This window comes from Lissotriton vulgaris, chromosome 3_1, assembly GCF_964263255.1.
Source record: "Lissotriton vulgaris chromosome 3_1, aLisVul1.2, whole genome shotgun sequence".
Classification (NCBI taxonomy): Eukaryota; Metazoa; Chordata; class Amphibia; order Caudata; family Salamandridae; genus Lissotriton; species Lissotriton vulgaris.
In genome coordinates, this window is record NC_141689.1 from 376,357,858 (window position 1) to 376,385,241 (window position 27,384).

Sequence of the window (27,384 nt, forward strand, 5' to 3'; positions counted from 1 at the left end):
AAATCGTGACATGAAATGTCAGTAAGTTTTATGTGTATAGACTGTAAGCATACCTAGCTTATAATTAAAACTGTATATAAAGAAGAAAAAAAAGCAGTAAGACTTGCAGAGTCAATAAAAGGGACTACTGTTTTCAAAAGAAAAGTGTACGATCCATGGTGTCAGAGGTAAAACTACTGTTAAAACTCTTTGACTCTGAATCTGGCCTCTGACTACCATAATTGAATCACTCCCCATAACCTGATATCCCCTGCTCAAGCAGGCACCAATGAAGCATCTTGCCGGCCTGCATTTCCGAAGCTCCCGCCGGACTCCGAAGTATTTGCAAAACAGGAAGATGATTTCCAGACTTCTCAGAGTCCAACTCGAGTCCCCGGCAAAGCTGAGACCTGCAGCACTCGTGAGTGACGTGGAACCAGAACTACTGGACACTGTGCACATTTGCTAGTGCATTGACTTCTCAACGTCTCCTGAAGCCCCGAGCACCATCTGCACCGAAGAGTGTTGGCCTACACTCCACGAGGGTTCCGTGAGCCCGCTTCTGTTCGAGGTTCCTTTGCGATCCCTGGTCCGTCGCTTGGTAGATCCCTGTGAAGGCAACTCGGATTTTCCTTGGGCTTTCCTAGTTGCTCCAGACGTGCCCTGACTCCCCACCTAATGGAGAGTCCCTAAGACCTTGCTGGTCTGCACCAAAGCATTTCTTTGATTCGTGCGTGGGTTGCAGCTGCCGAGGCTTGTTGGGTCCAATCCGGGCACTGACACCGCAGCACTCTACATCCTTCATGAGGCAGCTCGATTCCAGCTCCTGGTCGTTGTCGACGCCTCCTGGTCCTCTCGGCTGAAAAGTCCAGCTTCACCCCTTTCGCCTGAAATCACCCGACGTCTGTGGGCATTCGACGATCGTGCCCCTGGTCACTGGTTAGTGACCCAGACTCTGTCGCCTCTGCTTTCAGGTTCTCCTCATCTTCAATCCAGGCTTGGATCACAACGGACACTTTCCACTTCTTCGGCAGCAGCACTTTGAAACAGATCGCCATTGAAAACTAAGTTGAACCCCAACACCAAAAGACACCATGCACCCAGCTTCCCTGGGTGAGGTAACTCTAGTACTACGGTGCTCCCCTGGACTCTAGAACCCCTTAAGTCTAAAGGGGTTTGCCCAAAGTCCTCCTCTAAGTGTCCATTATCTCTAAAATTCCAACCACGACTTTCCCAATAGAAGTTAATGATGATTTGCGAGTGCGTTCTAAAACAGCACACGTCTCCCGTGGGTCCCCTGTGTCACTACCTTGGGTGGTTCCTGGTGGCCCCAGCGGCTCTAGGCCTTGTGTCTATGTAAGTCGTGGTTCTTACACCACTTTCTTAATATATGGTTTGGTACGCCCCTAGATCTCAAAGTATATTGTGCTAATTTTCTGTGTGCTATTAAGTTTACTGAATGTACTTTTACCTCTAGCCTCCTAAAGAGACTAGTGGAATGTGTTCAGAAAAAAACATATATTTTATATATATATATATATATATATATATATATATATATATATATATATATATATATATATATATACCTGGTGTGGTTCTCCTTTCATTTGGTCATTCACGAGATTATAAACTGGTAAAACAAGCTGCTTTACATTCCTCCACGACTTAGCCAGAATTCTGCTCTCCACAGCTACCACTTGGATAGCTTTCTACAAAGGTTGTCTTTAACCTACCATCAATAAGGATCGTTTGGACTGGTGCAAGGTGCTCACTAGAATAGTGGACAGCATATGCCAGGCCAACTTCTCACAATCAGGTTCTGGGTCTTAAATGAACCTGGTCCTACGAATTTGCTGATGTGCTCTGTGTCTGAGGGCACGGACAAGCCTGCGAAAGAAACTGACGTTGGTGTGTATGGGTGGTATTAATATGCGGCCTCCCTCATTACTTCTGGAGCGAAACAACAGTGACTGGGAAACACTGGCTTCATTGTATTGTACGATAGGGTTATCAAGGTAATGTGTAGGTCAGAAAGTCAAAGGTCTGATTCTAATATAATGAACTGTGAGCGTGCGTATGACAAGAGCACACAGAGTGAAGATGATAAATGAAGGTGACTGATAATGAGATCTTGTTTATGTGCCTGCAGCAAGACCAATGATTAGTAAGGTTGTAAGCGGACTAGTCACAATGTATGAGAAAACTCGAAGAATAAGGGCCATAAGTATCAAGAAGTCATTTTGCGATTCTCAAATAGCGATTTTTTGCTAATCACTATTTGAGAATCACAAAATGCTATGTATGTAGGATTTGCAATAAATTTTGCGAATCCTACATATTCCTTAATTGTGAATCCCAAATTGCGATTCGCAATTAAGGAATACCTCCCCATTCATTCCTATTGGCCTAGAGGCCAATAGGAATGACTGGGAAGACATTCTCAATTTGCGATTAGGAATTAGCGAATCGCAAATTGAGAATGCAATTTCAAGGGTGCAGGGGTGTCAAAAGGACACCCTGTTTCACCCCTTAAATAAGCATGGGTGCACATGTGGCGCACATACATACCCTAACGGCATGTATGTGCTTCACATTGCACTTCGAAAAATGCAAAAAAGTAAATTTTTCAAAGAAATCGCAAATTACCACCAACTTGAAGTTGGTGGTAATTTGCGATTCCTTAAGGCCAAATTGCACTTTTTTGGTGCTTATTACATTGCATTTAAGGAATCGCAAATTTTGCGATTCCTTAAATGCAAACGCAAAAGAAGGAATTGCAAATTTTGCGATTCCTTATTTTGCCTTAATACATACCATTTGGCAAAATTGCATTTGCAAACGCCGAAATTCTGCCAATTGTGGCGTTTGCGAATGCAATTTTGCTTGATACATATGGCCCTAAGTGATTCATCCACAGACCCCTTATCGATCAATTATGAGAAGACTAGGCCAGGGTGTTTACATTTTTTTTAATTACATTTCAAATGGTCTAAATCTGTGATGGGCAACGAAGATAATTTTGTCTGTACAATGAGAGAACGTACAGGGAACCAGTTTACAGCCAATATAAAATAGACTTTTTTAAATTTACAAGGCTTGGTGCTCTTTCGTTGGTTCCTATTGGCAATTAGCTTTTAATAGTCTATGCCAGTGGGCATTACTAAATGAGTTCATCTGTGACACTTAAATATGTTAATTAGGAGCTTGTTGGATGAAGCATGTTACTTAGTATCTTCCTTGTTATTTTCAGCTCAGTTATAATCTGCTTACTAGTTCAGGGAAAACCACAAAACGAATCTGCTGAATACAATGGAGGTATAATAACATATATTTAAAACGATTGTTCTTCATTAAAATGAAAATAACCTTTTCCTTATGCAATAGTTTACCTAAACTGCAAAAGCCAATGAATTTAAGACAGGCCACCTACATACTGGTCTGTGGCTTGTTTATTTCTTTATATCTTGTTGTATGACTATGCAGCCTCACATAGTTTCTCTAAAGTTCCAAGTGTTGTGGCACCATAGGCATAAAGCTTCATATTTATACGTGTAAGTGAATCCATTACATAAATAAGAATCAAGCTTACCCAAAGACATGTAATAGAGAAGGTGCAAATGCGTGGATTATTTAACTTTACACAATCTAACAGGTAATAAATTATAAGGCTTATGTAAAGCCTGCTGAATGTGTCTGGGCTATGCTGCATGCATCGGACGGTGACACTGTTCATGTCTCAATATAGTATTACACAATCCTCATCTAACTTGTTTCCAGCACATTGTTTCTATAGTCTGCAGTTAACCAAATTTGTGTTGCTGTAAACCTGACCTGTGTGTTGCTGATGTTTTCATTATTGTTCTTGTAAGACAATACAGCTTTCAAATTCTCACAATATAGTGATGTCACTCTTAACAGCAGTAGGCATAGTTGGTAGGGTAACATAGGTTTATGGTAAAACTTCATAAAATCTGTATTGATAATAATGTGAATTTTTTCCTCCACAAGCTACCTTCTGTTTTACGTTTTTCATTATTTCCAACTTAACTAAAATGCAGAATTATGTAATTGAACACACTGTTGGGGTTAGGTTGATAGAGCGACCGACTGTCTGCTTACTTAATTAATTATTCCTGGTATGCATTTTGACATCCTTGGATCCCACGAGCATACTGGTGATACATGCCTCTTTTGCAAATGTAATCACTAACAATACAACACATTTTTTAAAAAATAATGGGTTCCTTTCGGTCTATTATACCAATAGTTTGTGAACGCGGCATAGTTAACAACGATTCAGTGAGGCCCCTTTAAGTAAAAGGAGAAGTTGCAGGAGCACGTGACCGCCAACAACGCGAGCCGCGCCCTTCCCGTACTTCCGCATTCTCTTACAAAACAAACCCGCGACCACATTGCCGCTAGGTTGTTGCGGGCGGCGGTTGTGGTCCAAGCAGGTTTACAGGCGGGGAGTCGCATCGGAGCAAGTAGGTTTACGATCTTTAATCTAATTACCTCCAGTAGCTTTATAACTGCAATCACACGCTAGCAAAGGGTTTTTATAGCATAATAATACCACTGTGTTATGCTGACAGATTGACCGAGCGTGAAGGTTTTCCCCCCACCGCCAGCCCATGATGTTCGACAACGGACTTTTTAAAGTGAGTTTACCCTCTCTGACACGACATGCTACCTGTTTGTGCCCCATTCAAAGGTCGTTTTTGTATTTTCAATAATTCCAATCTTTGGTTGGTCCTTTAATTCGACGAGCACTTTTACTGATTAAATATCTACCCTCTAAACATGCAGACATAATATGATTGGCGTGTTATCTGATATAGGCTAAATAAACAATGAGCATTTGTTTGAGAACTCATATATTGAGACAGCCTTCCCCTGGGCATTGTACCCTGTATTTTCAACAGTATAATTCTCTGTAGTAATTTCACTAACTAATAATACATATGCACGTTTGCTTAGATAAACTGAATTTTGATAATTACAGAATAGTTACATTCAAAACAGATTTGTTTGTCTCTCTTATTTTTCAGATTTTTTGTCTCCCTTAATGAGGCGAGACTTTTTGGAGATTCATCCATCGTAGGAAGCTTTACATTAATCAGGTTGTATTAGTTTCTTTAAAAAAAAATTCTCTTTTCTACACCTTAGGCTAGGACACCTTAGTGAGTATGAATGAGTGTTTTGGTCCTGACGAATGCTGAGCTGACTTTGGGCTCCTTAGCAGAAACATGTTGACCATCTTTGTTTACTTGTCACTTCAGTGAGGACTTATTGGTTCAAACTATCTCAACCAATCACCAGTCCATTGTTTTTTCACTGTTTTTACTAGAGTTAGAGCTACCTTCTCAATAAAATTATTGTTTGATGAGTAGCCCATACTCTTTTTAAAGCACTTTTCTAATCACCATTTCTGTTTCTTTTTCAATCCTTAGGGACCCAATGAAGACAACTGGCTACCGACTTTTTCAGTTGGTGCCTGAGGGTCCTTTTTCTACACTGAGCACGTGCACCCTATCTCTTTACTAAATTTCAGAACTCTTAGACGGTGTAAATTTCTATTCTGTCTATTTGCACAAACTGGTTTTGTGTTTAATCCTCGGTTGTTTATTTCTCTTTATTTTGACACTCTTATGTTGATTGCAATACATTGATAATAATGTGGCCAATTCATGAAATGCCCAGGTTGTGTTTACATGTGTTAGAACTCTTCTTCAACTACATCCATGCATATTGATGAAATGAGTATTCCAAATTTTCCAATAAAGTTAGTTTATTAACCTTGTCTGTCATTTTGACTGTCACATGTGACAGTATATGTACATTTGATAATATAGATTTATTACATTATTTTTAGAATAGAGAATATATACCCAAACCTGGCTACCAAATGATGGATAATGCAATGTGTACTGCAACAAGGAAAGTGGGAATGGAATGCTAGCTAGGAGCCATAGCGAGAGGCAGCCGCGGCTGGTCTATTGGGGCAGAGGAGTCACGCCACTCTACTTTTGCCCCTCATGTACAGTGTCTGTCAGTGTTAGAAGGTGGTTCTGACACTATGGGCCGCCCAGATTGGTCGCTTTTTGAGCACCTAATTGTTGAGCTTTTACTGTGGGGAAGCCTCATAAGTTGGGACTCACCCACAGTGAACTCCTGATGAAAGATTGCATAGGGGTTTTCCTGGTGTCCCCCTGGCTTGACCAGCCCACTGCGCAGCAGCTGGAGTAAGGGACACCGGGCTGGCTATATGCAGAGACATGTGTACATGCGTGTGCACACGTGTAGGGGCTGCGCAGGGGAGATTCCTAGCAAGCGCAACAAAGGAGCAGATGGACTGGTGTTGCAGGACCTATGCAGAATGGGGTGGTGACATGGAATAGCCTTTATACAGTGGGAAGAAACATTCCAGGGAAAGTCAGTGTGCTTTACAGTGTGTATTCCATTATTGTCATATGGGGATAGTGAGGTTCCGTGACGATTTGAACCCGTGTTTTCAGCATTGTCGTAAATACATAATTTTGGTATCAGTGAACCGCAAATGATCCATTTAGCATATCCTGGTGTTTTCGCTATGCTACGAGTAAGAGTACTCCTGTTACAAACACATTTCTGATCTACCCATGGCATCCATCTTAGATTATGGCAGCCATTTTGTGTTTCTTGCCCTCACATAGACAATGGACACGCAATGACCTCTGATTACTTCATTTCGATTAAGGACACGTAGGCTTTAGTCGGAGATTCACCTCTCCATTGACACGTGCACCTTAGAACAGAACACGCCATGGCTGCATGACTCGGCAGAAGCTGCCTCCTCTGCCCGAGGCCAGTCCTGCTATACTGTTTCTCGTGTTCGTTGGCCTGATCATGATTAGGCGGCCGAAGCTGGTAGCCTTGCCCATTTACGACCCACAAACATCTCTTATCCTGCTTTTCTATCTTCTGCACCTGGCTCTGCTCCTTTCCTTCTGGGCCTTTATTAGGGGGAGGTAACGAAATTTACGATGAGGCGGTCCGGGTCTTGAATGAAAAGTTGACATGAGATTATGATGGAAAAGTGGGAACCCCTCGTTCGTAATGTTTTGACATCAGATATTGTCGACGATTCCTGTGCAACGCCAAATATTTATTGTTTAGGACACAAAGGTTTGGGAATGTACTAACATGTGAAGAATTTGCCTCAAGCCCAATTTTTAGTATATAAGGAGCAACCCTTTTTGTACAAATCGAACAGGCTCCTAGACACTGCCCGTGTGTAGTTTCTGTGACTTCTGTGTCCCTGCAGTAATAAACCTTTGGTCTTTGACGCCACCATCGAGAAGCCCGTGTTTCTGTTTATTTGTGCACCGAGACAGGTAGAACTACGGGGTCTTCGGGTGTTATCCCTGACACCTCTGGACGGAACCAAAAAGTCCAGAACTCCAATTGGCGCCCAACGTTGGGCGACGTCATTCGGTACCGGTCCAAAAGCCTGAAGAGTTCGAGAAGCTTCGTGTGAAGATTCCTGAGGGAGGCGCCCCACTTCATCGATCCCGGCATATCGCAAAAGTGGCCCGACGTTCTCTTCCACGAGGGTTCCCGTTCAGGACGGCTGCAGTGGTCCGTTGCCTTGACCGTCGCCCTGTCTTGGACCCGAGGTGCAGTCCTTAGTACGGCGAGACGTGACAGGTTTCTCCTTGGTGACGTCTTCAGTGCCTCAGTTAAGTATTAAGTGGTTGCTAGTACGATAATCATTTGGTTTAGTTTGGGTATCGATACATTTGTTCGCTTTTGGTAGGCCTAAGTTCTTGGTTCGAGTGCACATTTCTGTTCGTGTTTTTGTTTGTTCTGTGTTCCGGGTTATAAAATGGTAAGTCGGAAAAATTGTATGTTGTCATGTTTTGGTTGCAACAGTGATTCCCGGTTGGAAGACTCATGTCTGGTTCCTCCGATCGGAACTCCTCTTTATGATCTATATTGTAAGTTTGGAGTGGGTTCCTATATCTTATAATGAGGTATGGGTCCGATATACAGAAAAAGACGGTGTCCTTAGTTGGCCACTGCATGGTAGTTTTGAACCCCAAGTTATTGATAATTTAGAAACGAAATTGTTCAAGAAGAAAGCCCGGCCGGCAATGTTTGATTCTCTTCGTTATTGGCGAAAAGAATCTAAACAGAGAGAAATTAAAAAGTTGAAGAAAGAACAGAAAGAGCAAGAGTTGACTTTAGAGCAGTCTGTCAAGCAGCTGCAAGTCAACGAATCCGAGAAAGCAATGGAGGTGGCCAATAGAGAGCGTAATCTAGCGATAGACAAGTGCTATCCTGCCTTGCCATCGAGTACAGCTAAGATAGTAGAGGACCCCGAAAATGATCCTCTGTTGTCTTACTTGTTACGGTCACCCCCACCGTATGCACAGGGTGCTACGGCTCCACCTTTACCGAATGTTCAATTACCGGTTGCTGGACAACCTGGTATTCCTGCCCCTGCTCCTCAGAATCAAGCTCCTGTACCCCCTGTTGTCAATGTTAATGTTCCTTCGGCACCCCCTCTTCCAGGGTTGCCAGCTTCTTTGCCTATACCTGTATCACTTACACCTGCTAGTTCACAAGCTACTTTGCCTGATACTCCTACTGTTTCTGTTCTATCTGTTCCAACTGCTACCGTGTTTTCTGCTTCTGCCAGTATTATGACTCCACTTTCTGTTCGTCGAAGAATCACTGATTCTGTCTCGAATATTCTATCTCCCTTCTATAAAAATCTGATTAAGACTCCTACTTCTGACTCTGTACAGAGACGTAGTCAGCTTCCCAGTACTGAAGAACGGGGAATATTAGATTCCACAGCTCTTAGATGGATTTCGAAGAGTAGGAGATATAGTACTAGAGATGTATTAGATACATTTATGCAATGGAAAGAACCAACACAACGATATGTGTTCGACGAAATGTGCTCCCTTTTACGTGAGGAATTAGAAGAAGATGACTCTGAATCAAATTTAGAAGAATTAATTAGTGTTCAGAAAGAGTTTGCTGCTGGTATGATAGTTGGTCAGGATATAAAAGAAGCGATGGAACTAATTTTAAGTTATAGGAATGATCCATCACTTCGTTCACTAAGGGAGTTAGAGAAGAGTAGTACGAAGCAGAATCGCCAATATCCAATGAGGGAGGTTCCTCCAATTTGGCGCGAAGCTGTACAAGCTGACGTACCGAATGGTGTTGTTGCCGCTCCGGCGCAATTCCAGAGAGTGTGGATACACATTCCGTGGAAGCGAGCCGAAGTGTTAGCAGTGAAACAGGCCTTGCCAGATCCGCGTAAAAATCCAGCCGGATATTATAAGGAGTTAGCGCAGACAGTTGAAGCTTGTGTAATGAATTTAGCGGACATTGACATGTTATTTGGGAATGTAGTTCCGCAACCAATTTGGGCTAAAATTCATAAAGAAAATCATCCAGTTGCTCTAGGTGGTGATTGGGCAGCTATAATTGCGGCAGATGGTCAGCAAATAGGTGGTTCCAAACCCGAACCTCTAATTGCTAACCTACCAGGTAGAATAATTGACTTAATGAAGACTCTGATGCCAGCATTACGCGTTAATTGGGACAAGTTGTCCGCATGCAGGCAAAAGAAAGACGAAAGTGTCTCCGACTTTTTCACAAGGTTCGAAGAGACTTTCGTAGATCACAGTGGTCAGGATATGAGCACAGAAGGAGGACAGAGACTATTTGTTGATAAATTTGTACACAATTTGTTGCCAGAACTTTGTAATAAATTGAAAGATTCCGAAAGTGCGTGGGCTGTCTCTACGACTGCACAAATTCTTGCAACTGCCCAGTACTATGAGAATAGGGATAAAGAGGAGAAGGAAAAGTCAGAGAAGAAAACGAAAGATTTAAAAACTAAAGTTCTTTTGCAGCAAGCATATCCGCCTCGCACAAATCAGACTAATACACAGCAAGGGTCATATCAAAGGACAGATTATGGTTCTCAGAGACCGCAATACCAGTGGAATCAATGTGCGTATTGTAAGAAAGAAGGTCATTATAAAAATGAGTGTCCAGTCTTAGCACAGAATAACGCTGCAGCAGCTCAGAGAGGTCGTGGTGGTTTTGTGCAAAATTCTAGGGGTCGAGGACGAGGTGCTATGCCTCCACAGACAAATGATCGCCCTTCCAATCATTTTGATCAGCGAAATGGACAGTCTGCTCAACAGAATAGATCTCAGCAATATCATGTTGAAGACTATTGTGAAAATGATGAGGGATTTCAACAAAATGAGTACTAGGACAGCCATGGACAAAGAGAGGGAGTAGTATCAGTTCCAGTAGATCAGAGTGGGCCTTATGTCGCAGTAGCAACATCAGGTGTAGTCGAACCGTTTCTGTTGGATACTGGTGCAGCAAAAAGTTCTATCATACATGAGAAACTCCCTGGCGCACCTTTGTTTGGCTTAACAAATGTTTCTGTAGGTTTTTCAGGCGCCCCTGTTTACAACCCTGTATCTGGTCCTTTGTCTATTTCTGTTGGACCCCGTCAATTGAAAGCACCTTTGATTTTGACGACAGGTTGTAATGAAAATCTGCTTGGTTTAGACTTGTTAAAACGCCTATATGCGACATTGTACTGTTCTCCGGAAGGAGTACAGCTTACATTGGGTAGAAGAATAACCTCTCCAATGTACTTGTCGATGGATGCGCTCCCACCAGAGCTGCGTTCTCTCCCTGATACTCTTTGGGCGACTGGTCCTAACGATGTAGGTCTTTTAGAAATTCCACCATATGTAGTCACTTTGAAAGCAAATGTAAAATTTCCACGAATCCCACAATACAAAATCTCTAGTGAAGGTGAACGTGCGCTTTTATTGATTGTGCAAGATTTGATTAAGAAAGGCGTGGTTGAAGAAACTAGAGGAAATGTCTGTAACAGTCCTGTTTTGCCAATTCTGAAGCGGACTGATCCTTCAAAGCCTCCAGTATATAGATTTGTTATCGATCTCAGAAAGGTTAATAAAATTGTGATTCCACAGTTTCCTGGGTTCCAGACATCACTGCATTGTTAACGTTGATTCCTGCAACAGCCACATGGTTTTCGGTCATCGACTTGAAGAATGCCTTTTTCAGCATTCCGATAGCCGAGGAAAGCAGAGATATTTTCGGCTTCTCTCTAGGAGGTCGAAGCTTCAGGTTTAAACGTGCTCCACAAGGCTATTGTGAGAGCCCATCCATTTACAGTCCGGCATTAAAAAGTCAGTTAGATTCCTTTGTACTTCCTCCTGGTTCTGCTTTAGTGCAGTATGTAGATGATCTTCTAGTGGCTGCCGATGACAAGGAAACTTGCAAAGCAGCTACAATTTCCTTATTGCATCATTTGTCCAATTTGAATCACAAGGTGTCACCTTCGAAAATGCAATATTGTTGCCAAGAAGTAACCTACCTAGGTCATCTCTTGTCAAAGGAGGGAAGGAAGTTGACCCCAGAGAGAATAAAAGCAATTACACAGATGAATGTTCCTCGCACACAGAGAGAAGTACGTGCCTTTTTAGGTATTACCTCTTACTGTAGGCAGTGGATCACAAATTTTTCTCTTTTAGCAAAACCATTGGTAGCTTTGACTGAGAAAAATGTTCCGAGTCCGGTGCCATGGTCTGCTGAATGTCAGGAGAGTTTTTCCGAGTTACGAAATGTACTATGTTCAGCTCCTGTATTGGGTACACCCGATTACAGCAAGCCATTCACGCTCTATGTTCACGAGAGAGAAGGTTGCGCGTTGAGTGTTCTGACACAGAGATTTGGTGATAAACAACGCCCTTGTGCGTATTTTTCATCAACACTAGATCCGGTAGCTAGAGCGTTGCCTAGTTGTTTGAGAGCTACAGCAGCAGCTGCGGCTTCCATTCGACAATCTGCTGGTTTGGTGATGAATAACATGCTAGTGGTCATGGTTCCTCATGCTGTGGACACACTCATGAATCGAACTAAGACGCAACACCTTACCAGTGCTAGATTATCTGGCTATGAGCTGACACTGCTAGCAAGTCATATACAGATCAAAAGATGCAATTTATTGAATCCAGCAACATAGTTGCCGACTAATCAGGAGTCGAGTGATTCTGAACCCCATGATTGTTGTTTCAGAACCGAGGAAGAGACAAAAGGACAAATTGATTTAAAAGACACTCCGTTGTCAGATCCAGGGGGCACGTTGTATGTTGATGGGTCTTGCTTTAAATTGGAGAATTGTGATGTGACTGCTGCCTATGCAGTAACGACTTTGAGTACGATTGTGGAGACTGCAAGAGTGAGTCAGAATTCTGCCCAAGCTGCAGAATTGATCGCTCTAACGAGAGCGTGTGTTTTAGCAAAGGGAAAGAGAGTGAATGTGTTCACAGATAGTCAGTACGCGTTCGGCGTGGCCCATAGTTTTGGCCGTTTGTGGAAAGAGAGAGGTTTCATTACGTCCCATGGGACTAAGATTCAACATGGTCAGCTAGTTAACGACTTGTTGGAATCTCTAACCTTGCCGACTGAAGTTGCGATTGTGAAATGCAGCGCTCATAAAGCAATCACGGATGATATTGGTCGTGGGAATGCTTTTGCTGATTAGACCGCTAAACAGACAGCTAGGAATATGATGAGTAGAATGTATGTTGCTACGTCTGCAAGATGGATTTCTGAATCTGGAATGTGTGAGGACACGGTGGAAAGCGTGAAAGAAATTCAGAAGGAAGCGACTGAGGAGGAAAAGCTTGCATGGAAAGAGAGTACGGGTAAATTGGACTCGAGTGGGTGTTGGATTGATTTGTCGGAACAATAGCGTTGGATGTTGCCTGATGCGTATGTGCTTGCAGTAGTAACGATGGCACATGGAGCAGCGCATATTAGTTCTAAAGGGATTTGTAAGATGTTGGCTCCAGTTTGGAAGAATGATGGGATTAGTAAGTGTGCAGAGAGAGTGGTGAAAAATTGCATGGTATGCCTGATGCATAATCCTGGCAAGGGAATCCCTACACCTGCTGGTCACTTCGCTCCCCCTTCTTGCCCCTTTGAAGTGATCCAGTTAGACTTCATTCACATGGATCGTTGCAACAACCTAAAATACGTCCTAGTGGTAGTTTGTGCTTTCTCCAGATGGATCGAAGCATATCCACTGAAGGACAACACTGCCTTGTCAACTGCCAAAATTCTTCTCAAAGAATACTTCCCTAGGTATGGAATGCCACGGATTGTATGGTCAGATAACGGAAGTGAGTTCGTAGGGAAAGTTATGCAGAGTGTGTGTGCCGGTTTAGGGATCAAGCAGAAATTTCACAGTGCGAACCATCCCCAGTCTGCTGGTTTAGTTGAGGGTTTCAATGGCACCCTCAAACTAAAACTTGCTAAAATACAGGCATCCACGGGTTTGTCCTGGCCAGATGCACTACCCTTGGCTTTGTTATCCACGAGAGCAACTGTACATTCTAGAGTAGGGCTTAGTCCTTATGAAATAGTTTTTGGTCGTCCGGCTAATGTTTGGGGAGTGCCAAGGCCAAAAGAATTCTGTTCTCTGGAATATCCAATGTTGATTGATTACCTTTACGACTTGACTGCTAAATTGAGTCTTATTCACCAACAGGTTTTCGATGCATTGCCAAAGCCACCGGAGAGTCCAGGTCATCAGCTGAAACCAGGGGACCACGTTGTTGTACGGAATTTTGCAAGAACGAAAAATCTTCAACCCAGATTCATCGGCCCCTTCCAGGTGCTGCTAGCGACGAGAACTGCTATTTGTGTGGCCGGTCGGAAGAACTGGATTCACACGACGCACGTCAAACGTGTGCCCATGCCACTTCCTTACGATAACTGGGTGAAGAAGGGAATCGGTGCCTCTGAGTTTGAACAGATTCCTAGGTTTATCCCTTTCAGCGATGCCGAACTAAAAACTGACACATCGAACTCTGGCTCTCCTCCTGAAATTACTCCTTTGAATTCTGAACATTTGTCCTCTGCATCAGAAGAAGCTTTGCCATCTGCGAACTTAAACATTACAACGCCTGCTGAAAATACGCTGTTTCCAGATCAAACAACTCCTGCAAAACTGAGATATAATTTACGGTCTCGCAATATGGACAAATAAAGCAGGAAACTGCCTATTTTACACATTTGAAATTCTGACACTTTGCCTCCAGCCAGGAAGTTTGCTATTGTTTTGTTGTTTTAAAATTGCCTTGCCGTCTGGGTAGCCGTAGGGTCGTGGCTGTGTGCCTAGTTGAATCTGCGGGGGTCAGACACAAGGTCGATCTTTCTGTTAGTTCTGGGAACTCCCAGGGCTGATAGAGGCATTTTCTACGTACACATCATCAGTGGTCGCGAGCGGATTGTAGAAGATGGAGCTTCCTGAGCTGCAACGAGAAAATGTAATTTATGTTCGCAGAAATAGACTTTACAGAATTCTTCATAGCAAATGTTTTCTGATGCAATGTGCTATTACATTTTTAATTGTTTTGATAACGTTGGTGGGTGGAATCGTTTTTGGTGTGAATTTAATTTTTATGCCGGTAACTACAGTACCTCCCCTTGATCCTGCTACTTCTACTGCTTCTTCTATGCATTCTTTTCACTCATTTCCTGAACACGAACAAGCTCGACGCTCAGAGTTTATCAATAACACATTTGTACAACTCTTGCACCAACACCAACTGGTAGTCAACACTACAGACTGCTGGGTGTGTGGCTTGATACCCCACACTATGGATAAAGGCATTCCCTATCTGGTTTTGCCTTTTAGCTACAATGGATCATTTCAGGCCTTTCAGACCATTTTTGCCTATGCCCTTGAGACCTATCCTCCGCGTCCACCACGTTCCACTAAATACAACTCTGCCAACAAAGCTTTAGTCCAGGGAATTATTGACATGATAAAAGACGTCAATAATACTCCATCTTACCCTAGGGATGAATTACGAGTATATTTGAGTTGGAATTCTACAGAGTATCGCCTTAGTTTGGGAGAAAGCAAGCGTAAAAGCTCCACTCCAGTCTGGGTCGTGCCTCACCGAGGTCAGGTCTGTTTGCAAGGAAATGGGAGAAATCCGAGAGCTCAGCTAGGGAGGAGTGAGTGCGTTGAGACTTACGTGTTTCCGTCTAACTCTTCCCCTGCCTTTCTTACTGCTAGGGGTACCTACTTCATTTGTCAAGACAGAGCGTATACATGGTTGCCTGCTGACTTTTCAGGTTCATGTTATATTGCTCGACTGTTGCCTCCAACGTACACTGCTTCTTCAGACTATCACAAGACCAGAGTAGCAAGAGGTGTCTTCAGTAAGGAAGATACCGCTGGTCAGGAAGCTGGAGACTTCTTCAAAGGTTTCCTTCCGTTCTGGGGGCCTATGGCCAATAGTAGAAATCTACGTCAGCTAACACGGGTAGTTGAATCTACTATTACCGAAACTGCTGGTGCCCTTAGCAACTTGACAGCTGAGCTTCAGGCGGATCGACTCATGACGTTGCAGAACCGTATGGTTCTAGACGTAATACTTGCAGATCGAGGTGGGGTATGCAGAATGATCCAATCGAGCTGCTGTGTCTTTATTCCCAATAACGCTCCAACAGTCTATGAGGCGATCTCTAAGCTACACAAGATTTCCGACTCTATACACGTAGACAAGGGAAACTGGTCCTTCATGGAGTGGTTTTGGACTCTGATATCAGCGTGGGGATGGAAGGTTCTGATGGTCATTGGTGTCATCTTAGTATTCCTATTCTCATGCTGCCTGATTATCCAGTGTGGTCCAGCTTTGTGTAGTCTCTGTGCTGCAACCTGTTTCAGAAAACCACCTGCGTTCGGAGAAAAGGCACGAGAGAGGATGATGATACAACAGAATGTCACTGACCTGATGAGCATAGAATTAGACTCTGACATAGACTGAGTAATTGCCTATGTAAGGGCAAAAGGAGGGTCTGAGGTTCCGTGACGATTTGAACCCGTGTTTTCAGCATTGTCGTAAATACATAATTTTGGTATCAGTGAACCGCAAATGATCCATTTAGCATATCCTGGTGTTTTCGCTATGCTACGAGTAAGAGTACTCCTGTTACAAACACATTTCTGATCTACCCATGGCATCCATCTTAGATTATGGCAGCCATTTTGTGTTTCTTGCCCTCACAGACAATGGACACGCAATGACCTCTGATTACTTCATTTCGATTAAGGACACGTAGGCTTTAGTCGGAGATTCACCTCTCCATTGACACGTGCACCTTAGAACAGAACACGCCATGGCTGCATGACTCTGCAGAAGCTGCCTCCTCTGCCCGAGGCCAGTCCTGCTATACTGGTTCTCGTGTTCGTTGGCCTGATCATGATTAGGCGGCCGAAGCTGGTAGCCTTGCCCATTTACGACCCACAAACATCTCTTATCCTGCTTTTCTATCTTCTGCACCTGGCTCTGCTCCTTTCCTTCTGGGCCTTTATTAGGGGGAGGTAACGAAATTTACGATGAGGCGGTCCGGGTCTTGAATGAAAAGTTGACATGAGATTATGATGGAAAAGTGGGAACCCCTCGTTCGTAATGTTTTGACATCAGATATTGTCGACGATTCCTGTGCAACGCCAAATATTTATTGTTTAGGACACAAAGGTTTGGGAATGTACTAACATGTAAAGAATTTGCCTCAAGCCCAATTTTTAGTATATAAGGAGCAACCCTTTTTGTACAAATCGAACAGGCTCCTAGACACTGCCCGTGTGTAGTTTCTGTGACTTCTGTGTCCCTGCAGTAATAAACCTTTGGTCTTTGACGCCACCATCGAGAAGCCCGTGTTTCTGTTTATTTGTGCACCGAGACAGGTAGAACTCCGGGGTCTTCGGGTGTTATCCCTGACACCTCTGGACGGAACCAAAAAGTCCAGAACTCCAATAGGGAGCACATGTGCTAGTTTTACTTTCCTAAGGCCTAGAAATTCCAGACAGGCACTAAAGTCCCCTGTAACGGGTGTGAGATGAAGTATTCTGCAGAGTCCAAAGTCATATTTGTACTGCTTTTGGGTCATCCAGAACTGTCATATTTCTCTGAGCCAGCCATAACCAGGCCCTGGCTGGGGGCTGACCTCAGTAGCCTGGATTGAAGACCTTTCTTCCCAGAGCGAAGACCTCCTCTCCACAAAAAGAAGATGGGTGGGGCTACAGGCTCATCCATCAGCAGGTATCACTGGGTGCCAGGTACCAGGCTGCACCAAGGAGGGAAGCAGTGAGGGATCGTGGAGGGGATTTTTCAGAGACCATGTGGCAAGCGACCCTGGAAGACACCATTTTTAACAAACCCAGAGGCTGGCAGACAGGAAGGAGGGAGCAGGGGCAGGGAAGTGATGTGTCGCTGTTTGATAGGACAAACAGAGACTTCCAGCCAGCCCCCTACTCAACTTTTAAAAAGTGCTTGCACAGAAAGAGAAGCTCTCTCTGGGATGTGGTCTGCTGAGGCAGAAGGTGCTGGCGCCTGGCGCATCGGGAAGTTGCAAGGAGGCCCCCCCTGACTGCCACCAGGATCCTGAACAGCGCCAGGAGAAGAGTCCAGGGCCAGCACGCAGGAGACCCAGGAGGAGAGAAGGCGAAAGGCTGGCGCAGTGAGCCAGTGAAGATTGCTCCCTACAGAGTGCACCCTCAGGGTGTCAAGGAGGGCGAAAGAGAGTGCTCCCAGTGGCTGGGGAGCGCCACAGGGCGCAAGAAGAGGCCAAGATCATCCAAATCGGACTCCTGGGAGCCGAGATACGCCCACCAGAAGGTAGGCGACCTTTGACCTCTGGAGGGACCAAAGACGAAGCGCGTGGGGCTCTGCAGCCGGTCCATGATGTGCCCCCAGGGTGGGTCAGGTCCTGGGGGCTGCCCCCACCAGAAGGGAAGCCGGGGAGTGCTATTGCGCTCCCCGTGAACATTTGCCTTTGGGGGCCCGGGATCCCAACAATGGACCCGAAGCAAAGCCGGGGAGCGCTGCGGCGCTCCCCCTGAAATTTTGCCAAAAGGGGGTGCCAGGAGCCCACCCTGGCCCCCGAAGCCCCTGGAGTAGGGGGAGAGCCGTGGCCCCCCCCCCCCCCTCCCCGGAGAGAAGAAAAAGTCGGGGAGTGCTGTCACGCTCCTCGTGAAGATTGTCCAGGGGCCCGGGATCCCAAATCCGGGCCCCGCAGTGGGAGAAAACCAGTCAGGGAGCGATGTTACGCCCCCTGAAAATAGCCACACCCGGAGCCCACCCTGGCCCCCGAGGTCTCTGGAGTGAGGGGAGCGCCGTCGCGCACCCCTCTTAGATGGTCAGGAGCCCGTACTTCAACACGCTGATCGGCAACCTCGCCAACCTAGGCCTCAGACAACTCGTCATTGCACCCACCCACGCCGCCAGCCACACGCTGGAAGCCGTCTTCTCCACAAGCACCCACGTCACCTTCGACCACACCACCGAACCCCACTGGACCGACCACCGCTGCATTCACTTCACCTTCAAAACCCCAACCACGCACCACGGCACCCAAAGCTGCCAACACCAACGACATCCTGCCCTCACAGGAACTGTGCGACTCACTGGCCATCTTCTTCCACCGCAAGATTGCTGACATCCACAACAGTTTCAACACCACGAACGACCCGACCACGCCAGACTCCACCCCTCCTCCGAACACCAACAACGCCAACCGCCTTACCTCCTGATCCAACGTAAGCGACAACGAGAAAGGCAAGGTCATGAACTCCATCCATTCAGGATCTCCGATAGACCCGTGCTCACACCACATATTCAACAAGGCAGACACAGCCATCAACCCCCAACTACGGAAGGTCATCAACATCTCCTTCGAAACAGCGACATTCCCGGAAAGCTGGAAGCACGCAGAAATAAACGCCCGCCTCAAGAAGCCCAAGGCGGACCCCAAGGACCTCAAGAACTTCTGGCCCATCTTCCTGCTTCCATTTCCGGCAAAGGTCATCGAGAAAATCGTTAACATGCAACTGACCCGCCTCCTCGAAGACAACATCATCCTGGACCCGTCCCAATCTGGATTCAGTCGACACCACAGCACCGAGACTGCCCTCATCGCCGCCACAGACGACATCAGGCGCCAATTAGACAACGGCGAAACATCAGCCCTCATCCTCCTGGACCTCTCGGCCGCCTTCGACACGGTCTGCCATCGCACTCTACAAATATCCAAGAGAAGGCCCTTGACTGGACCACACCCTTCTTCTCTGGCAGATCACAGAGCGTCCGCCTCCCACCCTTCCGATCCGATGCCACCGACATCATCTGCGGCGTCCCCTAGGGCTCCTCCCTCAGCCCAACGCTGTTCAACATCTACATGGCCCCCCTCGCACAAGTGGCCGGCCACCACAACATCATCTCCTACGCCGACGACACTGAGCTCATCCTCTCCCTTATCAAGGACCCACGCACTGCCAAAACCAACATCCACGACGGAATGAAGGCCATCGCCGACTGGATGAGGAGCAGCCGGTAGAAACTGAACTCTGACAAGGCGGAGGTCCTCATCCTCGGACCCAACCCCTCGGCCTGGGACGACTGCTGGTGGCCAACCACTCTCGGGACAGCACCGACACCCACCGACCATGCACGCAATCTAGGATTCATCCTCAACTCCTCCCTCTCCATGTCCAAACAGGTCAACGCCGTCTCCTCCTCCTGCTACAACACCCTCCGCATGCTCCGCAGGATCTACAAGTGGAACCCGACCGAAACAAGAAGAACGGTGACACAGGCCCTCGTCAGCGGCAGGCTGGACTACGGCAACCTCCTCTACGCCGGAATCCCAGCCAAAATCCTATGACGACTACAGCGCATCCAAAATGCCTACGCCCGACTGATCGTCAACGTCCCCCGCCGCAGCCACATCACCCCCCCACCTGACAAACCTACACTGGCTCCCCGTCGACAAGAGGATCACCTTCAAACTCCTCACCCACACACACAAAGCACTCCACTACCCTGGACCAGCCTACCTGAACAGCAGACTCAGCTACCACACCCCCACCCGCCAGCTCCGCTCCGCCAGCCTCGCCGCCGTCCCCCGCATCCAACGAACAACCTCCGGCGGCAGATCCTTCTCCTACCTTGCTGCCAAGACCTGGAACACCCAACCTACCCACCTACGGCAGACCGAAGACCTACTCGTCTTCAGAAGACTCCTCAAGACCTGGCTCTTAGAGCAGTAGCGAAACCCCCTCCCTCCCCCCTCCCTCTCAGCGCCTTGAGACCCTCACTGGTGAGTAGCGCGCTTTACAAATACCATGATTGATTGATTGATTGATACCCCATCCCTGGGCCCCCGAATGGCGGAGGCAGGAGGGGGAAGTGACGTCGCACTCCCCCGGAGACCCACAGGAGCGGGAAAGCAGCCTTGTGTCTGACTGCCAGCGGGGCAGACCAGAAGATGGGTGCCAGCTCCTGCAGCAGCACGCGAGAGTGCTGGCCAGTCGGGGAGCCGGCGGGAGCCACCGGGGGTGGGATCCCAGAGTGGCTCCCCATCAAGCCTACAGTGAGGGGGCCGGGTGGGACAGGGCCCCCGATACACCCTCAGAGCAGCCGGGGGTGGGCTCACCGAGCTGCGTTCGCTCACCTGGGGGTCCGGGTGAGACCTGACCCTCGAAGAAGAAAAACCGCAAGAGCAGCCGGGGGTGGGCTCCCCGAGCTGTCACACTCACCTGGGGGTACGGGTGGGACTGGTCCCCCCCACCCAAGCTACGAGAAGCGGCGGGAGGTCACTGGGTGCTGCGCGGCTCTTCCCGGAGCAGCAGGAGAGCCGCTGCTATAATATGCGGTACAAAAGGGGGTGGTGATGGACGGAGCATCTGAATCACTCAAACACTCATACCCAGTCAAAAGATCTGGGTTTAATCCATCACCGTTCTTTAGCCCACTCTGCCACCCCAGTTCAGACATCGCTATATGCAAATCAGTCTGACCCTGTGTCTCATGGGAACAGTCCAGCCCGAACTGCCAAGCCATGTCTTCCCTGGAACGGAAACAAGCTTCCGAGGACCGGTTTCTTTGGATGCTTGTTTCCAGTCCAGAGAGGACCTGGCTTGGCAGTTCGGGTTGGACTGTTACCATGGGGCACAGGGTCAAGACTGATTTGGATATGGCTGGGTGAGCAAAAAAATGATGGATTTAGGCCCAGATCTCTGTACTGGGGTGAATGTATGACATTGTTCTGCATTCTGTCCATCACCTGATGTTTTTTGCTATAATATGCAGCAAGACAGGGACACGGAGTGCTCCATAATGCCTTGCAAGGCATGGGGAAATCTACTGTTTTGGAGCGTTTGGTGGCTCCCAGAGGAGAGGGGCCACTCCCGTTGGCTGGAGAGGTGCAGGTGGAGCTAAAGGAGGAACCCAGCCTCCCCTAGCACAAAGAGAAAAGTCCCTCCCTTAGTTTCATAGGGATTTGAAGAGAATAACCCCTCAAGGACTCAGCCAGCATTTTAACACCTTCTGGGCTAGAACTTTTGTTCTACAGCTGAGAATGTATGGAGAAGTGCATATTGGAGTCTAGGGCTGAGTTGGCAATGTCTGGAAAAGGGCATCCCCTGGAGGTGAAGAGGTGTAATTACACCCGTAGTGCATTTACTGATGTCATTTCTTTATGAGGAACTGAAGGTCACATGTGTAATGTGAAGTACCTGTGTAAGGTGATGTCATAAGCAAACTGGGGTTATGTTGCCAGACATTCCTGCTAGGGTGTCTGGCTGTATATGCGTAGTTCTATGATTTCATCTGTGATGCCTTTAGGGGCTGTAATTGCAATGCATTCTAATGATACACAAATGTGATGAATACTGTCATTCTCAAGTGATGCTTAAACATGTATTCTTGCTGCTGCACTTAGGTGAAGAATCCAGACTTCTAGCCCTTAGGATGTAGAGGTGTAAACTTTATGGTCAGTAGGAAATGCTCAGTCAGGGTTATGTGTCACCAAGGCAGGGTTACCTTTTTAAATGCTTGTTGAGATACTGGGGTGGGTCGCCACTGGGATGGTGCCAGAACGCAGGGACCTTGCTCCAGGTTATGTTCAAATAACTGCCTTGGGGGCAAGATGATGTACATACATGGGAGTGGTGGTACTAGACCCCCCCCCGCGGGAGGTGTGAAGATGTTATGCAATGTCACAAAGTCATTGCAACAGCTTATGTATATTTGTAAATTGGTGCATAGTATTGAGTAGTGTGTGTTTAATAAATGTACTCTTACTTTTATAAAGCAAAGTACAGACTGGACAATCAATTATTGAGTGTTATGTTTGCGCACCTGCAAATGGCGATTACTAGCCCACACCACCTCCCTTGAGTAAGCCTCAGAATGCTCTGCAATGCTACCCTCAGAGTCAGGTGCTGCAATTGGGTGTTTGGTTCCTAGTGAAGGGCAAATGTAGTCATGTTATTTGTGCAGGCCTCACAGATGCTGCCTCATTTTCCAACAGTCAGGGTGAGCAATGGTTGGCCTGGCAGACACTATTCATTTTCAGGTCAGGCAGACAGGAGCTAGACATGCGCTAAACATGTAGGCTCCTGGCTGCCTGAGCTGAACTTAGCTGGGCTACTGTGGTCGTGACCTCCTCAGCTCAGGAAAGGAGCTTGAGGCCCTCCCGCTCCGTGACGAGGGGTAGCGTCACCTCGCACCTGGACGCTTCCGTTTTAAGCCCTGAAGCGCCCAGGGTCGAGTGTCAATCAGTGACACTTTGTCACAGAGTGGGGTGAGCAGTCTCACTGACCCCTTCCCACTCTGTGACGATGTAGGGACTGCTGCCTTCCCTCATTGGCTTACCTAAAGTTAGCCAATGAGGGAAGGCAGCAGTACCAAGCCTCCTGGGACCTCCAGTGTCAAGTGTGATTTGTTTTTTTCATTTATTAATATTTGCTGCGTGAATGTTAGAATATTTAGTAATTAGTGTTGTGAATAGATGTGTGTCTGTGTGAGCTCGCACACACACAGGTGTGTAAATGCATGGTTGTGAGGGTGTCTGTGTGTGTCCTGTCTGCCCCCTCCCTCCTACAATTACCGGCCGCCACTGGCAAGTGGATTTGAGCTTTTCTGTTGTGGAAATAATATTTCCAACTCTAAACAACTTTTAGCCTTATATAAACAACAAAACAGGCCATTCTAGTTTCCCTTAACTCACATTTCACCTCATTCTTTTGTGGTTGCTCAATCTTGGTGAAACTGAAAACTAACATACATTTTTGAGCCAACGTTCTTAGAAGAACAATGAGGTTACTGGAGGCCAGGTGCACACCTTCTGTCTTGAGGGCATGTTCCACGACTAAATACATGTATTATGAGGGAAAAGTGCTTTGCTATTCTAAAATGTCATTCGTGCACAGCCAAGGATTTAAGTGGGTCAGCTCCCTTCAGGTATCAGACTCAGTAATTAAAAAAGAAAAGTGGAACAGGTCTCTTACGGGCTCTGTATTTGTGTCTCTAACCTTTCAGGCAAAAACACTGATTGATTTCTAAACAATGAATACAGGGGAGGCTCCTCCACTAGGTGGAGGAGCGTGACCCCACTAGTTAAATGACAGCAGTCAGAAGAAAAATAAAATTACAATAACATTATTTTAATGTCATTGTATTTTTTACTTTTAGTCCGAGAGTCTAGGGCGCGCGGAGCCATGTCTCAGCGTCAACAGCAGGGGGTGGAGTGGTGGTAGGCACTGAAAGTGCGCATGTCGGTTTGGCCGGCCATGCACGGCTGACAAAACTTACATGCACACTTGGATATCTCCAAGCTGTTCCTCAGAGATATTAGCAGTGCTCAGGGGCACAGGCTCCCAGTCCCTGCTGGAGTGTTAAACTGGCCAGCTCCGCCAAATCCCAGCACTTCTCTCATGCTGGGAGTAATTACATGAGAGAAGCGCTGGGATTGCGTGGGGAGTCTGGGAGCCTGTGCTCATGGGGATTGTTGTGCCAGGAGCAGCTAGGCACAGTAAGGGAGCAAAGATCGCGGTGGTCGGTACCGAAAGGTAAGTGTGTAAACTATTTTTTTATTATTTTTTCCATGCGCTCCCCGCCCCCTTCCTCCCCCAAGTCAGACTGGCAGCAGCCGCCACTGAATAAATGTTAAAGAGTTAAGGTAATCCATTATGTTCCTGTTTTTAAGTCACACCTTTTAACTAATTTTACAACCCCAAACAGTGTTTGCTTTTTCTAGGATGTTGTGTTATAGTATTTTTGGGGGGCAGGATATTACTTTTGTTTACTGAATACTGTGAACTGAGTCGCCTCTAGGTGTTTATGATGAGCCACGACTGAGAGCTCTGGAGTGGAGGCTGAATGAAGGCAGTGCAAATTTCTCTCAGTGCCTGTCAGTGAGTCAAAAAGATGTTCAAAACACACAGTCAACTTATTGTTAGCCCCCTGCAAAGCGCAGTGATCAAGTAGACCAGTTAAGATTCGATGCAGTTGTGTGTGAAGGTGGTACACAGTTGCTAAAATACTGACAAGGCCAAATTAAAAGAAAATGCAGTTACAGGTGAGATTTTTTATGTGCCTTTTTCATGGCAGTGAAGAGAAGGGGGTGCAAGGAAGTACAAGCAGGAGAGAGATAAAAGAGTGTGCAGATGAGGAAAGAGATGGCGTGGGAAAGATGCAGATGAGGATTTCAGAAAGGTTTAGAGAAAGAGTGTATACAGTCTCACAGACTGTAGCCTACAGTGGTGTGAAGGAAAGGACAAGAGTGAGACACTCCGAAGACACTATACCTTCCACAAACCTTAGTAATGTTTATTTATCCGTCTCATAATTTCAGAATTGAAACTCTTTCAATATGAATCATTTACAATTGTTGTTACTCTTTTATCTTAAACCACTTATAACCATTGCAAGGCCAATAGTTCTGGCCTGTGAAAGGTGTATGTCAATTGTCATATCTGGATGCAATAACAGGAAGCTCAGAAAGGCACAAAAATACTGGTTATGGGGCACTCTATGAGCTCAGAATTTTAGTTCACGATTAAGCCACGCCCTTAATTACTTGGGCTGCGCCTCTTTAAGTGACCCCGCCCACTTTTTCCATACACCCCACTTACACCATTCAAACTCTCACTATTATATTCGGTCTAATAAACAGCAAGAGAACAAAACAGCCACACACTGTTGAAAATGCGTAGCCGGCACATCTTATATTCCCTAAGTACACGCCGGCACATCTTATATTCCCTAATACACTTACATCACTCCTTACCTTTCCTTGGTTCTTCTGCGGCGAGATGAAACGCCTGTGACAGATGACGGACATATGGATCCGCTCTCCGTTCTTCCAGCTACAGAGACAGGGGCGAGGACCATCCCTATCACACACCTTGCACCAGTGGCGAGATCCTCTCATCCTCCTCCGCCTTCACTACTGACTCAACTGGGAGGCGCAGCCCTCTGCCGCCAGAGGGCACCCGAGGCCGGCCATCAGCCGCTACCATTGAAAATGCAGAGAGGCAGCCCGCCTCCTCACCTGCTATAAATAGAACATTGAACAGCTACCTCCGTTAGAGAGAAAATGTGACCGCCCTCTTACCCAGCCGCTGAGAGAACAGGATGTTCCTCCTTCACCACTGCTATGTACATTACGGGGGCAGGGGAGCCCTTAACTGCCCGGCTCATTAAGGAGACACACGGGCATTTCCCACAGGAACAGAATTGCCTCGGCACGCTGCTCCTTAGTGGTCAGCATGTGATGCCTTCCGATGTGTGAGAACCCGCCCATTTCCTGGACTAGGTAATAATGCGAGCCATTTTGAAAAGTAGCCTCCCTCGCTTATTTCAACGACAGTCTAACTCGTGCACTTAAAATGCGCACATTTATATTCAGGTGTAGCGAATTCTAAATTCGCTTTTTCATGAGCCTTACATATATATATATATATATTGATTAAAAAAAGGCAAAAGTAGCGCATTTGTGGTATGTATATTAGTATGAGATTTTGAGTCACAAAAGACCTAGTGCCGGTTCGATTCAATGTTTTGTTCCAACCACGCTTCCTGCCAACAAAGTATATAATGCTTCTGGTCAACAAAGTGTATGATATTTGGCATTTGATTGAATTCGTGTCGTGTATCTACTGCTCTTTGGCTGTCGTCTGGGAAACAAACACCTCCCTTACAAGAGCGGACAGAAGCAGATCTCAAAGTGCAGAAGATGTCAGAGCTCTGGTTTATTACCAAGAGTTTTCCCATCTGTTATATTTCCACTACTCCATTATTGCCTACTACTTAAAATACTTTTCTTTTTCAATTGTAATTTAATCTATATAGCACTTACTACCCCTGTTGAGGCATTGAAGCGCTTTACAGCGAGTAGCACACTACTCCGAAACCCATGGTTAGTGGTTATTACTGGTTTTTGCGATTAGTTATGAGCTCTCAAGAAAAATTGCATGTATTTACAACATCTACTTGTGCTATATTAATGCCAGTTAGGTGTGATCATTGGTGAAGGCTAAGTGGTTTCAGGCGAATGGTTGGTGAGGTAGTTTGGACGACAAAAAAATAGGTATAGTTAGATTACAGGGATAAGGTTGAAAGAGGAGGGGTTGTGATTTATAAAATGAGGTTGTGATCTATTATATGATGTATTGGCCAATTTCAGAATTACAATAAGAAAGATTGAGGCTGGCGTGCGACTGAAGGGAGACTATTCTCAGAAACAGAAGGCATGCACAGGATGGAAGGTAGGAAGAGGGTCATTCTGAAAAAAGAAATGAGAGGAATCAAACTAGAATAAGTCAAGGTCAATATTTCATGCAGGGTTTATAAATATAGTAGGAGAAGACATTCAGAGTTGGCAAGCAATCGGAGAATTTAAGCTGTAGAAACAATCCCCATTTTACATTGAGCTACGTATCCGGGCCAGACAGCTTAAACATGCAAGTCCATGTTTATAGCTTATTTAAACATTAAAAGCCCTGGCCTGTTGTTTTCCAACCATATGACAGCCCTTTTAAACACAGTCTGAAGTATCTCAACCTTGGTACGAAGTCTGCACACTGAACAAGGGGAGTTGGTACAGAAAGAGAGAAAGTCTTATTTTAAAGATAATCCCTCACTATTGTGTAAATAGGGGTTTTTCCCTCACTCACTAAAATGAGTTATTTGGCACTGTCTGACAGTGTTTTGCACATGAGGAATCATATTTGCCACCTAATCCTATCCAAGTTTATGATGTTTGTGTATGTGACTATTGTAGTATGTGCATTATATGTATAAGCAAAGCAGAGTGATGAAGGCCTGTGGGTTTATTTCTGGATGACTTGGACATGTGTATGAGTACTGCCATTTTATAGATGGTAGGTGTGTAGGGGGCTAGAATCTGGAGTTCAGAGTGAGTGTAAAATCACTGAGGTGAGACCAGCCTTTTCTCTCTTTCCTGATCATTGTCTTTGTG

General features: G+C 46.0%; 1 protein-coding gene across 2 annotated transcripts in view; it reads right to left on the reverse strand.

Annotated features, from left to right (window-relative positions):
* TMEM267 (transmembrane protein 267) overlaps positions 1 to 25,657 on the reverse strand; it is a 67,583-nt gene extending 41,926 nt beyond the window's left edge. The window contains exon 1 of one of the 2 annotated variants that reach the window (XM_086960603.1): positions 25,192 to 25,657. The gene's annotated coding sequence lies outside the window, so the exon portion shown is untranslated. Of the gene's footprint in view, positions 1 to 25,179 lie in introns of both variants that reach the window. The other variant, XM_086960604.1, reaches the window with a different exon arrangement.
* Between the last annotated feature and the right edge of the window lie 1,727 nt (positions 25,658 to 27,384).